Genomic DNA, 14,371 nt, shown 5'->3' on the forward strand with positions numbered 1-14,371 from the left:
ACCGCCATGCAGTGTTTTGGCATCTGATAAGCCTCCAAACTCATTGGTGCATTACTCAAACTTCATCATATGTCATCTTTTGGTAAAAATAACACCAGTATTTTTATGCAGCAGGAACAGTATGAGGTGCTTCTGGGTACACTACATGTGAGTGTGTATGAGTTTGACGCCTTTGCTTTGCTGCTCTGCTCTGTTGGAGTACACATGCTTTGTATGCATCTCAAAGGGAAACCAAAAGAGAGAGTTTAAACAATAAACTCCTTACACCTGTAAATCAGCTGCGAGGAGGAAGAGCTCGTAAAATGTATCACACAATTAGGAGGGGAAGAAGGTGAGACAGAAAGTGAGAGAGTTGTTGTCAGTGTTGTTTGCAGTCACAGAGTGTGATCACACCTGAAACATGGAAATATGGACTTTTTGTGCATTTCTGTATGAGGTTCATTTAGCTTCACACTGCTAAATTATTAGCCAACCAGGCCTTGAAAACAAAAGTCACATGACTCAGTAGCAGCTTGTTTTTTGGACAGAGTTTGCTAACATGTCATCCCTCCAGGTCAGACTCCAGAAATTGCTGAATAGAAGCATCATTCTGGATTTTGTTCAACTCAGCTTTTCAAGTGTGAGAAACTGCTGCTGGCTGTGAGACAGAAACATCTCTCTACCCACAATCCCTTGTGTTTGCAGGTTATTATGTTCTCGCACCTAACAAATTGCACTGCAGCTCTCTTGTTAGAGGAGTCACACTTTGTGCTTTCTGCCTTTATTCTTTCATGCAGTCACCTTTTCTTCCTTTGTTTTTTCTTTGCAGTCTTTTATTACGCATTTTCATTTTCAAACATCTGTGTTTCTTTTTTGATGCAAAACATCATCGTCCTCACCTGGACCCTGAAACTAAACTACAGTAGAAACACTGCACAGGTCAAATAAACCTGGAACTAGCTTCTAACAGTTTGATCTGACACCGTGCTGATGACCGTTATTCTGCATCACTACTGTAACTCTGAAAGGGTGTCTGTGAAAATACCATAATCCAAGCTGAGAGGAGGTGACATGTCAGTGCAGGCTGTTAAAGTGCTGTTCCCCAGTGTTTTCCATTTCAGCGCCCGGCAGACATTCACACTGTTTACTGCTGAGTGTTGAGGGAGTCTGGGAGGACTCGTGGACAAAAGCACCGCCCGACCACAGACGGCTCAGCAGCTCCTCAGGGGCAGCACTCGAGAAATGTCACAGATGTTGAAAGGTTGGTTTAGGCTTGACTTTTGAAAGCAGGTTAGGTTCAAAACATTAAAGTACATTTTATTTGCAGATGATACAAATTTATTTTGTTGTGGTAATAATTTGAAACAACTTTTGGATGAGGAATTTAAATCTATAAAGACCTGGTTTGATTTTAACAATCTCTCACTGAATTTAAGTCAGACTAAATTCATAATTGCTGTCAGCTGATGTAGCTGGGATTGTGAGCTGAGCTTGAGCCTGCCTGAACTAACACTATGCTCATTTGTCGATTAATCTGTGGATTATTTTCTCGATTAATCGATTAGTTGTTTGGTCTATAAAATGGCAGAAAATGGTGAAAAATGTCGATCAGTGTTTCCCAAAACCATGAGATGACGTCCTCAAATGTCTCGTTTTGTCCACAACCCAAAGATATTCAGTGTACTGTCGTAGAGGAGTAAAGAAACCAGAAAATATTCACATTTAAGTAGGGATGGGGGTCGAGACCCGGTTCGAGGACCTGGTTCCAAATGTCTAATTACCTGAAAGTGGACAAAAGTTGTTTAAAATGAGAGAAAGTCAAGTTTAAGTTTAAGAGGAATTTGCATGTTTAAACAACAAATTGTGAGGACAAATGTAAGAAATCATTGTATTTCAGTGCAGTATACGAGTATAAGGGGTGAATTTATGGAACAGTAGTGAGGAATTGAAAACATATACCACACATAGTAAGTTTAAAAAATCTTGATATCAAAGCCTACACCTTTTTCAGACTGCAGAAATCTTTATGTTGTGTTATTGTGTTGTATTGTCCCTATTATTGATATCAGACTGAAATAAATTTCCAAATTTCACAAAGACTTGTAAAAGATTTCCGAAAGTGAATAGAGAGTAAAGTGGATTGACTAGTCTCACAAGCAGTAAAGAAAACGGGAGCTAACTGTGAGTTTGAGTTAGTGATTATTAAAGAGAAAAAACAGAGTAATTGCCAGCGCAGTTGGCGGCACTGCCGTCCGTCTCAGGTGTAGTTACAAGCTGTAACTCAATGTTGGTGCAGTGCTGAGTCCATAATAAAATGTTTTAAAAATGATTGAATTTAAAAAAATAAATTCAGTACTGTTGGCTGTTTTGCATTTGCTGCTTCTCTGTGATGATCTACAACAAATGTTTCAGTAACTGACCCGTCATATCTACCAATAAGGCCAAGTATCATACCAGTGTCATTTTGACTACTGGCCAAAAACTCTTTAACAAACTCTGCGTCCATATACCTTACATGTTTTGAGTAGATGTGATCTCATGTAGCCAGACTTCTGTCTCATAATGGAGATCTGAACAGCTTTGAGCACAAACGTCAGTGATAGAAGAGCAGAGGCACATTCAGCTGTTGTTCAAGCCAACACAATGGAGGCCAAGCAGCAGCCAGAGGTGAAGCTTCTGTAGATGACATTTACCCGATAGAGTCTCTGCTTCATGTGTTGAACGTCACCGACATTGATATCTTGTTTGATTGATCAAGAGAGGATTTCATGGCCAATCAATTAATCAACCAACCAATTAACCAGCATGCCCAACATCTGGCTGCACGCAATACGTTTCCTAATGTGACATAATTCTTCTCTCAAATCTGTTTTGCCACACTGTGTAGACATGTGAATGTTTCCTAAAATGGTGACCTACTCTGCGTGTATAGTATTCCTCGTGCAGAGCTGTCGAGCTCATGAGCGAGCTTGTTCAGGACGTAGAACACATTAGAGCGTCTTCCTTCCAGTGGTCAGAACCGCTCAATCCCTGCTCACTAATTGGTCAGCATGATGAAAGTTAGTAATAGCAACAGCGATAATGGCAAGAAGATACAATGACACCTTTATGGTATAGTATCAAGTCTAGTGGTTATGGATGTAGTCGATAAGCCAGGTAATTCAATTCAGTTCAATTTTATTTATATAACACCAATTCATAACAGAAGTTATCTCATTGCACTTTTCCTATAGAGCAGGTCTAGACTGAACACTTTATAATATTATTTACAGAGACCCAACAAATCCCACCATGAGCAAACATTTGGCGACAGTGGCGAGAAAAACTTCCTTTAAGAGGCAGAAACCTTGGACAGAACCAGACTCAATGGTGGGCGGCCATCCGCCGCTGCCGTAATCAGTAATATAGCCAGATAATCTGTCCCTAAACCAGCTCATCAGCCAGTCTACCAGCTAACATGAGGAGGTCCAGTCTGCAAGCAACCAGCCAAACAGTCAGTCCAGCCAGCAGCTACAGCAGTAAAGTCACCAACCTTCCACCTTCACATCCATCCAGCCAGCAGCCAGCGTGTCTCATCAGTCACTCCACTCGAGGCCCTTCAGCCCACCAAGCAAACGGTGGAATCACTCAGCCCTTCCAGCTGCCAGCTGTATCAGGCCCCTCGCTGGTCACTGAGCCAGCAAACAAACCAGCTAATTAGCAAGTATAGCAACAACCCGGGCAGCCGGCTCAACAGCCCGTCCTCCAGGCGGCCTGCAGGCGGCGAGCTAATCAGCCGCCCCAGCCAGCAAGCCAGCCAGCCAGCCAGTTAATGTAAAACAGTGTTGTCCCTGTCGATACGAGAGCCCGAGTTCCCTCCTGAGGCCTGAATTATGGGTTGTTGGAGGTTAACAAGAAACAACCAAGCAAACATCTCCTCCTCCTCCTCCCTCCTCCCTCCTCCGTCCGCCTCCCCTCCAACTCCTCACTTCATTACCTGCCTAGTCTTCCTTACTCTATCTGTTCCACAGCCTCTGTCTCCTCCAGCTTCTAATTTATGAACACTGACTCCGAGCCTCTCTTCCTCTCTGTTCCCTAAGCAGTCTCTCCTCTCTGATAAAATGTGGCCCCTGGCTTTTCTGCATGTTCCAGGTGAAATAAATTGACTCTGCTGCCTCCCTCTGCTTCATTTCCCACTTCGCCCTCGAAGCGTTGCCGATCCCTCGAACCATTGCCAGTTTATCATCCTGTCCATGGATGAAAACTAACAAAGCACTTTCACCCCGAGAGCTGTACTTAATGTTAGCGGAGACACTAACCCGTAGCTTTAAGGTCACGGGTTCGACTGCCGTAACATACACCTGTTTAATCACCTTAAATCCCCCTGGCTTTGACTAAAACAGAGTAATATGCTGTTGAGATCTACTGCACGTACAGTATAAATGTGCAAAGACAGCACTGAAGTTGGCTTGTGGTGTCTGATGTGTCGCAGATTTAACCCCCATTCATCCTGTTAAAAAGGAAGCGTAATCAGGTCACAGCAATATTTCAGGACTATTGTGGTGGTGATTATGGTGATCTCTATAATAACCTGGTTTAGCATAAATTCCTTTCAGAATCAGTCTGAACACAGGGACTGAGGTCAAGAAACATTTTCACTGTTTAGGTGTTGACTTGATCTTTAAACTTAGGTAAAACATGATTTTTACTTGTTTTTCTGTTTCCTTTTTACATTTTTCTCAACTTTTGTTGCAGCCAAATGTGCAGCATTGCACGGTGTTGACCGTTGTACTTATTTAAAAGATCTTGGGCTTCGTCAAAAATCATGTATTGGCCTTTGACACCTACTGGGCTTCGCATGATTCTGTAATCTGTGTTGACAGCTGAGATCAGTCATCAAATTTCACATAAATTACAGCTTTTTTAAATAATCTCTGTTACATTTCAAGTTGTCTTCAGTGATGTAATCTCCAAGCGCTCCCAAAGTTTCAAACCTAACCAGCTTCAACTTTCCAGACAGATCAGTGAAAGAAACCCTTTGTGAGAAAATATAATGCATAGTTTCATTAAAAACAAAGCTTCAGCTGCTCGCTGTAGTTTTTATCAGACTAACAGGAGGAAACAGTGCATCTGTTGGGGACTATTTCCAGCGGCGGATGAATCCACATGTGGTGCTGTAGTGAGTGTTTGGGGCAGCAGGACGGTGTGTGTGGGACTGAGGCAGAATAAACTACAGTGTGTGTGTTCATAGTGATGAAGGAACATGTCACCCAGTGCTACAGAGCGGCTCACTGATGTGTGATCCATCAGCTGTGATTCACACACAACACCTGTTAGCAGAGACGTTCACTGCTGGTTTGAGTCTGAACATAAAGGATCTGTTGATAAGAAGTAAATACAGATTATCGCCAGACTGGTGATAATCTGTATTTACTTCTTAGGGGTGACTTGTTGCATATAATTGTTGTTAGCGGATGCCTGAACGTTTGCTTTCTTAATTAAAAAGACAGTTTCACAGAGTTCCTGGAAGGTTCCCGGTGTGGATGTGGAAAGGTTTCACCTGGCTGATGATCTGCATGTTTAAAAATAGAGCAGAGACAGAAAGAGAGAACGCCAGAATGATAGATGGAGGGAGTCGAAGACGGCGAGAAATGAAAAGAAAGTTTAGTGATTGCCAGGCCCTGATGATCTCTCATCAATCTTATCAACACACACACACACACACACACACACACACACACACACTCGCTGTGGTTCCTTACCTGCCTGATGAGACAGAGTAATGAAGGATGCACGCTCAAATAAAGATGGGTGAATGTGAACTCACATGTGAACTCACATTCACCCACACACACACACTAACACACAAAAATATTAATATTGCTGTGTTTGTGAGGACCGCCGCTGACTTACAGCACTGCATCTTTCCCCTAACACAAACCAAACTCTGGTCTTATAGGAGCAGTATAACATTTTGGGAACTGTCCGCCTCTTTCCAATCCTATTTAAACTCTTCATGTCAGTCAGATAAAAAGATCAGTTAATGTCAACGCCTCCATTGTTTCCAGTGTAAACACAGTGGCAGACCGGGTGGTGTTTGGCCAACAGTAACCCAATTTGTTGAATGTCATGTATTTAAGAAACGTGGTTCCATAATAGGGACAGGGTCTTAGAGAAACCTGATTTCCCCAGCTAGTTTGCTCCTGAGTGTGTAATCGTCTTTTTACTTGTGAGCATGTGCAGGACAAACACTTCAGACAGAGAAAGTATCGCTGTGAGCTCGCACACACACAAGTGAATGACACTTACAGTGTCACACAGACACACACACACACCCACACACACACACACACGCCCACCCTGTCTCCTTCTTTGACGGTCCATTAAAGCCCATTCCCGGTGTGACGACACGGGAAGCGAGGCTATCCATTCTGCTCTCACAGTGTTGGTGGAAGTTAATGATGAGATACTGGCGCGACACGATCCACCGTTCTGCTGGGGCTCAGATGAAGGATGGAGAGATTGAGGAGGAGGAGGAGGAGGAGGGAGGGAAAGATAAAATGCAACTCTGCGAACTTGGCAAGTTTGTCACCAGATTTAGACCCTGCCCTGGCTACTTCTCAGAAATGACTAGAAAAACAGATCCTGCAACTTCTCGGTCCATGAGGAAACTGAGTAATGTGTTGACTCCCAAAGCATTTGGCAGCAGACAGTCACAGCTGAGGCCAAAGCTTGTTGTTTGTGTAGTCCACAGAGGCCTGGTCACAGTGTGGTGCTCACCTGCGTCCTCGGCAGTAAAATACAAACCTTCAGTACACACAGATCTACAGGAACAAATGGTTTATGCCCAACAGTGTATATTTGTCATCTATAGATTCTGTCTTCTTTATCAGAATCAGAAATACTTCATTGATCCCTGAGGGGAAACTCTCATATTCTCTATATTCTCTTTAAAGCACCTTTCATTTTTGTCATTATCAATTAACCTTCATTAATTGTTTTTCCGATTCATCGTTTAGTCTTTCAAAGGTCAGAAAATAGTAAAAAAAAATGCCCGTCACAGTTTCCCTGAGCCCAAGGAGACGTCTTCAGATTATTTTTCTTCGACCAACAGTTCAAAACCCCAAAAATTTTAATTTACAATGATATAAAACAGAAAAGCATCAAATCTGAGAAGCTGGTTACAGATAATGTCTAAATCGTTTCGCTTGTTAATACCTCAAACGATTAATTATTATCCAAATAGTTGGTGGTTAATTCTCTGTTGATTGGCTACTTTATGATTTATTGGCTAATTATTTCAGCACTTCTGATTTGAATTAGGTATGCACTGATCCAATATACAGGATTGGTATCAGGGCAGTTACTGACCTTGTTATCTGGATCGGGTATTGGCCATGACATGACCGATCCATATTAAAGTTTCTTTATCGATGTCATTATAAAATCCAGTGTTTCTGCTGTCGTGGTGGGTTGATGACTTATACACAGTGAGGTATACAGATTTTATATGATGGGATAAAGAAAGAGCGCATCAGATTGGTCCTTATTATCAGGAGATAAGATAGTATCAAAATCTGTAAATTGGATCTTTGCATCTCTACTGAAATGATTCAGTGATTAGTCAATCGGCAGGAAATTAATCCACAACAATTTAGATAATCTATTTATCATTTAAGTCATTTATCATTTAGAAAAAGCTAAATATTCTCTGGCTCCAACAACTGGCTTTTCTCTCTTTTATTTGATTAGAAACTAAATCGGTATCTTTAGGTTTTGGACGGTAGGTCGGGCAAAACAAGAAATCATCCGGCTCTGGGAACGTGAGACGGGCATTTTCTGACATTTTATGGACTAAAAGATTAATAAAAAGATAAACCAATAGATGAATCGATAATGAAAATAATTATTGAAAATAACGAAAATAATCCTACATTTCTTTAAATGCACAATAATTTGGTTTTGATCCCATTAAGCAGAGGAATGTGAAATCATCCCCCTACTGACAGACTCTGCACGTGTACGTTTCATGAATGAAGCAGCCCAAGGATGCAAAATGACAATAAAGTTGTGTCATATTAGCAAGTAAGCAGTCTAATGTACACTAATCTCAGGGGAAAATTACAGCCCATAACTAAATTTAAGGTGGATGGCATTAATTAAGAAGAGATAAATATCAGTATCGAGGTTGTTTGAATGACTACAGCTTGTGTTTCTTTGAGCACTGCGAGACAGGAGGACGAGAAGAAAAAGGATTTAATAAAATACTGAACCCCAAATTGCTCCCGAGGGCTGAGTGAGTGTGTGTGAGTGTGTGTGAATGATTAGTTAGTTTCTTTGGACTGATGAGCAGTTAGCGCCTGCCATCAGTGTATCAGTGTGTGTGAATGGGGTGAATGTGATTTGTATTTTAAAACGCTTGGAGTAGTCGGATGATTAGAAAGGCGCTATGCAAGTACAGTCCATTTACCATAAAAGACAAACAGATGGAAACAGAAGGACGGACATTTTCCCCTTTAATTATCTCTTCAACATGTACCACATTCCTTTGGGCTTAGTTTCACCTTTTCACCTCCACATATCCCTTTCTTCCAAACCACACACTCTGTGTTTCAGGGGGACGTTCACTTTAATCAACAGCAGTATAATTAACGCTTCTACAGAGCAAACAAAGCTAATCCATTGTTTATCCTCTTCGAGGAAATAATGTTTATTAATGGGAGAGTAATACCGACTGGCTGGCCTCTGCTGCCGCTCCCTGTGTTTGTATTGATATCTCATTACTCGACTCCATCAAACAGAGCAGCTGGCGATTAACGAGGCCCGCACGCAAATATTAGCGAGTCAAAGATTTAAGGAGTTTAGTTTAAGTCTAATTATGAGTTCAGGGCTTTGTTCATACTCACATGCAGAAATGTGCTCGTGCCAGAGGAGATATTATTGTTTTACCTACAGTTTTCATCCCTGGGAGCAGTAATGTGTTGCACTGTTTGTTATATGACCTTGTTCCACCTCATAAAACTGTTTTTGTGTCTGTTATTGTGCTTCAGGACGAAGAGAGAGACCAAGGGCCTGAGGGAGTTAGTGTTGTGGTGGGATGTTAAATCTGACCAAAGAGTTCATTGGAAGACATGGTTTTTGTTTCATGACACTTTAACTGACCAGAACTGGTACGAATATAGTGATGATACTTCAAAGAACCTGCAGGTAGCAGAAGGTTACGAATCGGCACTCGGTCTTAAAAAAACAAAACAAAACGGGTGATGGACTTTTAATCTTTCATTTATTTTTTAGGAGATCGCAATAAGGGCTCTGTCAGTCCTGCATTTATAGCAGCGCGAATTCCAGCATCCTGTCACACGTCTGCGGTTATTTTTATTACTTTTTAAAACCGTAACCACAATCTTTCCCTGACCTTAACCACACCATGCTGTAGTTGTCGTGTGCAGATAGACCGTAGAAAGAAATCATTTGTAAAAGTTAGTTTTGGACATTAGAAGACTTTGACATTGAACTTTAATCTGGAGGTTTGCAGAATTCTCTAATCAGTGTTGATTTCTGGCGATAGGCTGTGAACTTTCAAAGTGTAAAGTCTCAGTGTTAAGTTAACAGAAAGGCTGGCAGGTTCAGGCAAAGAGCAGTGCTGAAACAATGCACTGAGTGATCATTTTGTTAAATTTTCAATACATTTTTTGAGGGGTTTCTCTTGTTCCCTTCCCTTCCCTGCTTGTCTACACCGTGTCTACACCAGCACATCAGCTGCAATAGCAATGGCTCGGGATCACGGGGGGCTTGGTCCTATCCCAGCATGTGTTGGGTGAGAGGTGGTTTACACCTGGACAGGTGAGGGACTGCTGTATTAATAAATGTTCCACCAACAACTCTTACTTTCTACTTTTCTTTAACTTTATGTTATCTTCTGCCACTTAGATAAAAATGACCCGAACGTCAGATCCTATTCGGTGAGTTCAGTTCAGTTAACACAGTCAAACTCAGACTGAGAGAACAGGAAATACTCAACTTACTCGCACAGTGTTGTTGTTCTTTTACTGTGTGAATCTGAATTACGTCACTTAAAACACAAACTCAACAGAAACAGAATAAATACCAATAACAACACGTTTGCCATGTTATGTTTATATTTAAAGTAAATGTTAAAAGGCTAAAACCCTCTTTAAGCACCAGGAAACAGATTTTGCTTCTTCCATCTTCTAGACGCTAAAATAATTCACTTGGTTACCGTGGTAACCCTGCAACCTGCCACACAGCATCACTCACATTGCAGCAAAACACTGCTTTTTAAAGTTGCTCCGCATCTCTGTAAAGCCATTTACAGCAGCTTTTCCCCCCCAGCATTTTCTCTGTTTTTCCAGGCACCAAATTGTTTTTAAATGCACTGCCTCTTCCTTTTATTGCTTTTTTAATACTCTATTTGTGAGCCTGTATTCTATTTGTCGTTTTGCCCTGATGAATCCCATTACCTTTGGTACTGCAAGGGCCTAATTTCCCTACGGGGATCACTCAGGTTTCATCTCATCTCATCTAAAGAGGGATGCTGCTGCAGCCCTCCGTTGGTTTTACGGTGCTGGTGATCAAGATGCTCTTCCACCATTCGGTAATTGTGTAAAGTACCAGATTTGTGATCTCAGCAGGATTAACCCTTTGAACCCTCTGCTGAATTTGCTCGTTTTCTACTCCCTTTATTTACAACCTTATGGCAGAGTCACTACGTGTCAGTTAGGCATGCGATTGAATTTTCAATTCAATTTTATTTATATAGCGCCAATTCATAACAGAAGTTATCTCATTGCACTTTTCCTATAGAGCAGGTGTAGACCGTACTCTTTATAATATTAATTACACAGACTCAACAAATCCCACCATAAGCAAGCACTTGGCGACAGTGGCAAGGAAAAACTTCCTTTTAACAGGCAGAAACCTTGGACAGAACCAGACTCAATGTTGGGCGGCCGTGTTAGGTTTATAGAGAGAGGGGAGGGATTGGGGGGGCAGAGGGAGGCACAATGCAAAGACCACGTAGAATTATTATTCTTTTTTAAATAGTAGAATAGTAATTGTAGTGTTAATATTAATAAATTAATAATAATAATAGGAATGACAGCTATAGGAAAAATAATGTCAGTATTAGTAACAGAGCCAATAACAACAACTGTAGTAGCAGCTGTCGAGCAGGAACACGGGGCAGCAGGTGGCCCACAACCACAGATCCAGACTCTGCAGGAACACGGGGGCAGCAGGCGGCCCACAACCACAGATCCAGACTCTGCAGCTCCGGAGGCAGAAATACCTGCTGAAAGCTACAGAAGGAGAGAGGAGAGAAACGAGAAAGCACAAAACTACGGGAGAGAGAAGATGTCGAGTTAGTAACATGCAGTAATGGGATAAAAATGCATACAGATGGAGAGGGAGAGAAGGAGAGAGGAAAGAGGTGTATCATGGGAAAGTCTCCTGGCAGTCTAGGCCTATAGCAGCATAACTAAGGGATGGTTCAGGACTCACCCGAGCCAGCCCTAACTATAAGCTTCATCAAAGAGGAAAGTCTTAAGCCTACTCTTAAATATTCTTATTTTCAGAATAACTTTGTAATTACGAGTTTCCAACTTGTATACAGCATTTTCGTCAGCATCCTAGTCTTTTCTTAGTGATTTTTATGACTGGGAAACTCTGACAGCTCTGATATATTCGACTTGGTAGCTCAAACGTTGTTGAACTTTTCACCAGAGCAGTTCAATTATTACCTGATATCTAATCACATTTATGGATTGAGCTTGAAGGTTCATTCTTGACTTTGGAAACAGCAATTTGACAAAAAGATATTGTTATCTAGGGATGGATAAGAGTGATGGATTATATCCATTACTAAAAAGACCTGTTCCTGATCGACCTTTCCCCCCTGTTTGATTGTTTTTCCTTTAGTATATATGGATTGTGAGCATGCACGCACTTATGGAAAAAAACGAGGTGCTGCACGGCCAATAAGACGACTTTCCCCCCCTGGATATTACATTTGAGAATGCCGAGTTTATATCATGTTTGAGGACCAGACGATAACGTATTATTCACAACATCTGACATTTTGTTTGAATGGAAAGAGTGTCTCCTAAAGTGCTACACATATGTGGGATTTACTTTAATGGATTTATTTATATGTTTAACTTTTAGGTTCAGGTTTGTCTAATAAATGGGCTGATATGGTAGATTTCTTCTCGATGTGTGAAAAACGTGAGAATCCACATCCCAATTGCAACATTTTAGTTTTAATCTGTTATTCTTTTCCGGCTTCATTGCTGAAACATCATTGAATGATATCTGATTGGATTTGATTTAAAGGGCTAAGCTAAAATTCTTCAAATCGACTGGATCAGGAGATTTTAAATATATTTATATAATATAGTATGTGTGTAGCATGAAGGGACTACTAACTTAATTTCGTTCTAAAACCTTGTGTTGTATGATGATAAATAACTTACCGTGTACCCGTTCTCAACGCTAGGTCCAACTTACTCATCGTCTCCTGCACTTTAAATATGTATGATTCTGTGAAGAAGGTGCAACTTTTAATTCAAAATACCACAGTCAGCTGCTCAGGGAGTTTTATTTCTGATTAAAAATTCAGTCTGAAATGCCTTGACAAATTTCCCTGAGTCCTGAGGCCAAAATGACCTCGTCTGGTAACACTGTTAGTCAGTCATAAAAAACAGCAGGAGGTTATTTAGACATTACTGACATGGTGAGCGTAACCTCCCCTTCTTCATGCCTGTGGTTTGAATCTTCTTCTATGTTTTTCTCTATAGAGGAAAATGAGGGCCCTGTATTAGTGCTGCTGTGTTTAACCAGCCACTTTATGAGAGGAAAACACTGGGAAGCAATTATACAGAATAAACCAGACTGGCCGTGTAATAATTACTCCACATCCCAGGACATGACACAGAGCAGCCATCCAGGTCTGAAGCAAATGAACTGGGAGATTCAGGCAGCTGAGCTGAATTTCAATCGTTTAATTTCCCACAACATTAAGGACACAAACACATCAGTGACAGTGAGAGCTAGTGGTGATTAAATACTATCTAAGATAGTGTTTCCCATCCCCGGACCTCATGACCCCCGGTACCTCTTGGTTTTCAGTGCAGCTGTCTAATCAGAGGCTGATTAATACCTGAGACGGCAGGTGAAGGAAATAGAGAAGCAGACAGCATTCTGGGAAGCAGATTTAACATCTGCTGTGGGTTCAGCAGCTTTCATGGCACCACAGATTTTCAACTGTACAGATGAAACTATGCCAGACTACAAACAACAAAAACCTCAACAAAACAGCTCATATTCCTCTGCAGCATACCTTTTTTAATGTAATGCCAAGACAGAAAATAACAAAATTGCTATAGTTTTTCTCTGCCTGGTTTGTCACAGTATTACAGTGAATGAAAGGATCCAACAGAAATGACTTGGTTCAGTGTCTGTTTACGATCTTTTTTCTCTTTAAACTCAAGCTTCCATCGATTCTGCACATCTCTGCAAGTGTTCAGGCTTTAAATCAGTCAATTGTCTCATTTCATCCAACAGGATTTCCATGTTAAAGGGTCCGTTCGATAAAACATATTTTCACTCTTTTGTTGTATTTATCCAAGATAGTCTGGCTTTTATTCGTTACAGTTTTGAGAGATCTGTCTGAATTTTTTGTCTCCACCTTAGTTCAGTGGAATTGGAGTTGAATGGAATTTGATTTGTGTTGCTTGCAGCATTGAAAAGGACACTTTAATAATTCAACAGCAAGTTATCTTTCTGTAAACAGTGTCTCTGTTACTCTGTATAATCCACAGTCCTCACTTTAGAGAGTTTAATTGAAACTATTTTCTGCAGAAATGAAAACTGCTATGAAAAGTATGCTCTCTAATTTCTTATTCATTACTTTCTGTTTTTCACATAGCAACTGTTGAAATATTCAGTGAAAAGCCTCAGAAAACCTGTACATATTTTTTTCATAATACTTCGTGAAAACATTCTTTAACTATTTTATTCATTCCCTCCAGTCTTGTGTGAGCATGTATGCAGGGTTTTGTGTGTTTTCGTGTGTGTGTGTGCTAATTCCAGCAGTGGAGCATCTCGATGCCTCAGGCAGTGTTGAGGAAAATGATCAATGATTCACTACCTGCAATTAGTTTTAAAGGTGTCAACACTTCAGAGGCAGCCAGTATGTTGACTAATGATTCACACTCCATCTTATCAATAGCAGCAAATTTTTATTCTTTTATACCTTTCAGGAATAATGACTCAGAGCGATGTTGATCTTCAGAGTTAGATTAGGAACCTGGTGGAGTCTGTTTTCAACCACAAATGGAGCATTTTAGTTTGAAGACAGGATGTTTAATCAGAGTTCTGTTGAAGTTTTCTTCCT

The 14,371-nt window shown here is 40.9% G+C and overlaps 1 long non-coding RNA gene across 1 annotated transcript in view; it reads left to right on the forward strand.

Moving 5' to 3' along the window:
* Positions 1–14,371, forward strand: part of LOC122868137 — a 143,590-nt gene that overhangs the window by 71,241 nt on the left and 57,978 nt on the right. The window lies entirely within an intron of this gene.

Source organism: Siniperca chuatsi, linkage group LG20, assembly GCF_020085105.1.
Source record: "Siniperca chuatsi isolate FFG_IHB_CAS linkage group LG20, ASM2008510v1, whole genome shotgun sequence".
NCBI lineage: Eukaryota > Metazoa > Chordata > Actinopteri > Centrarchiformes > Sinipercidae > Siniperca > Siniperca chuatsi.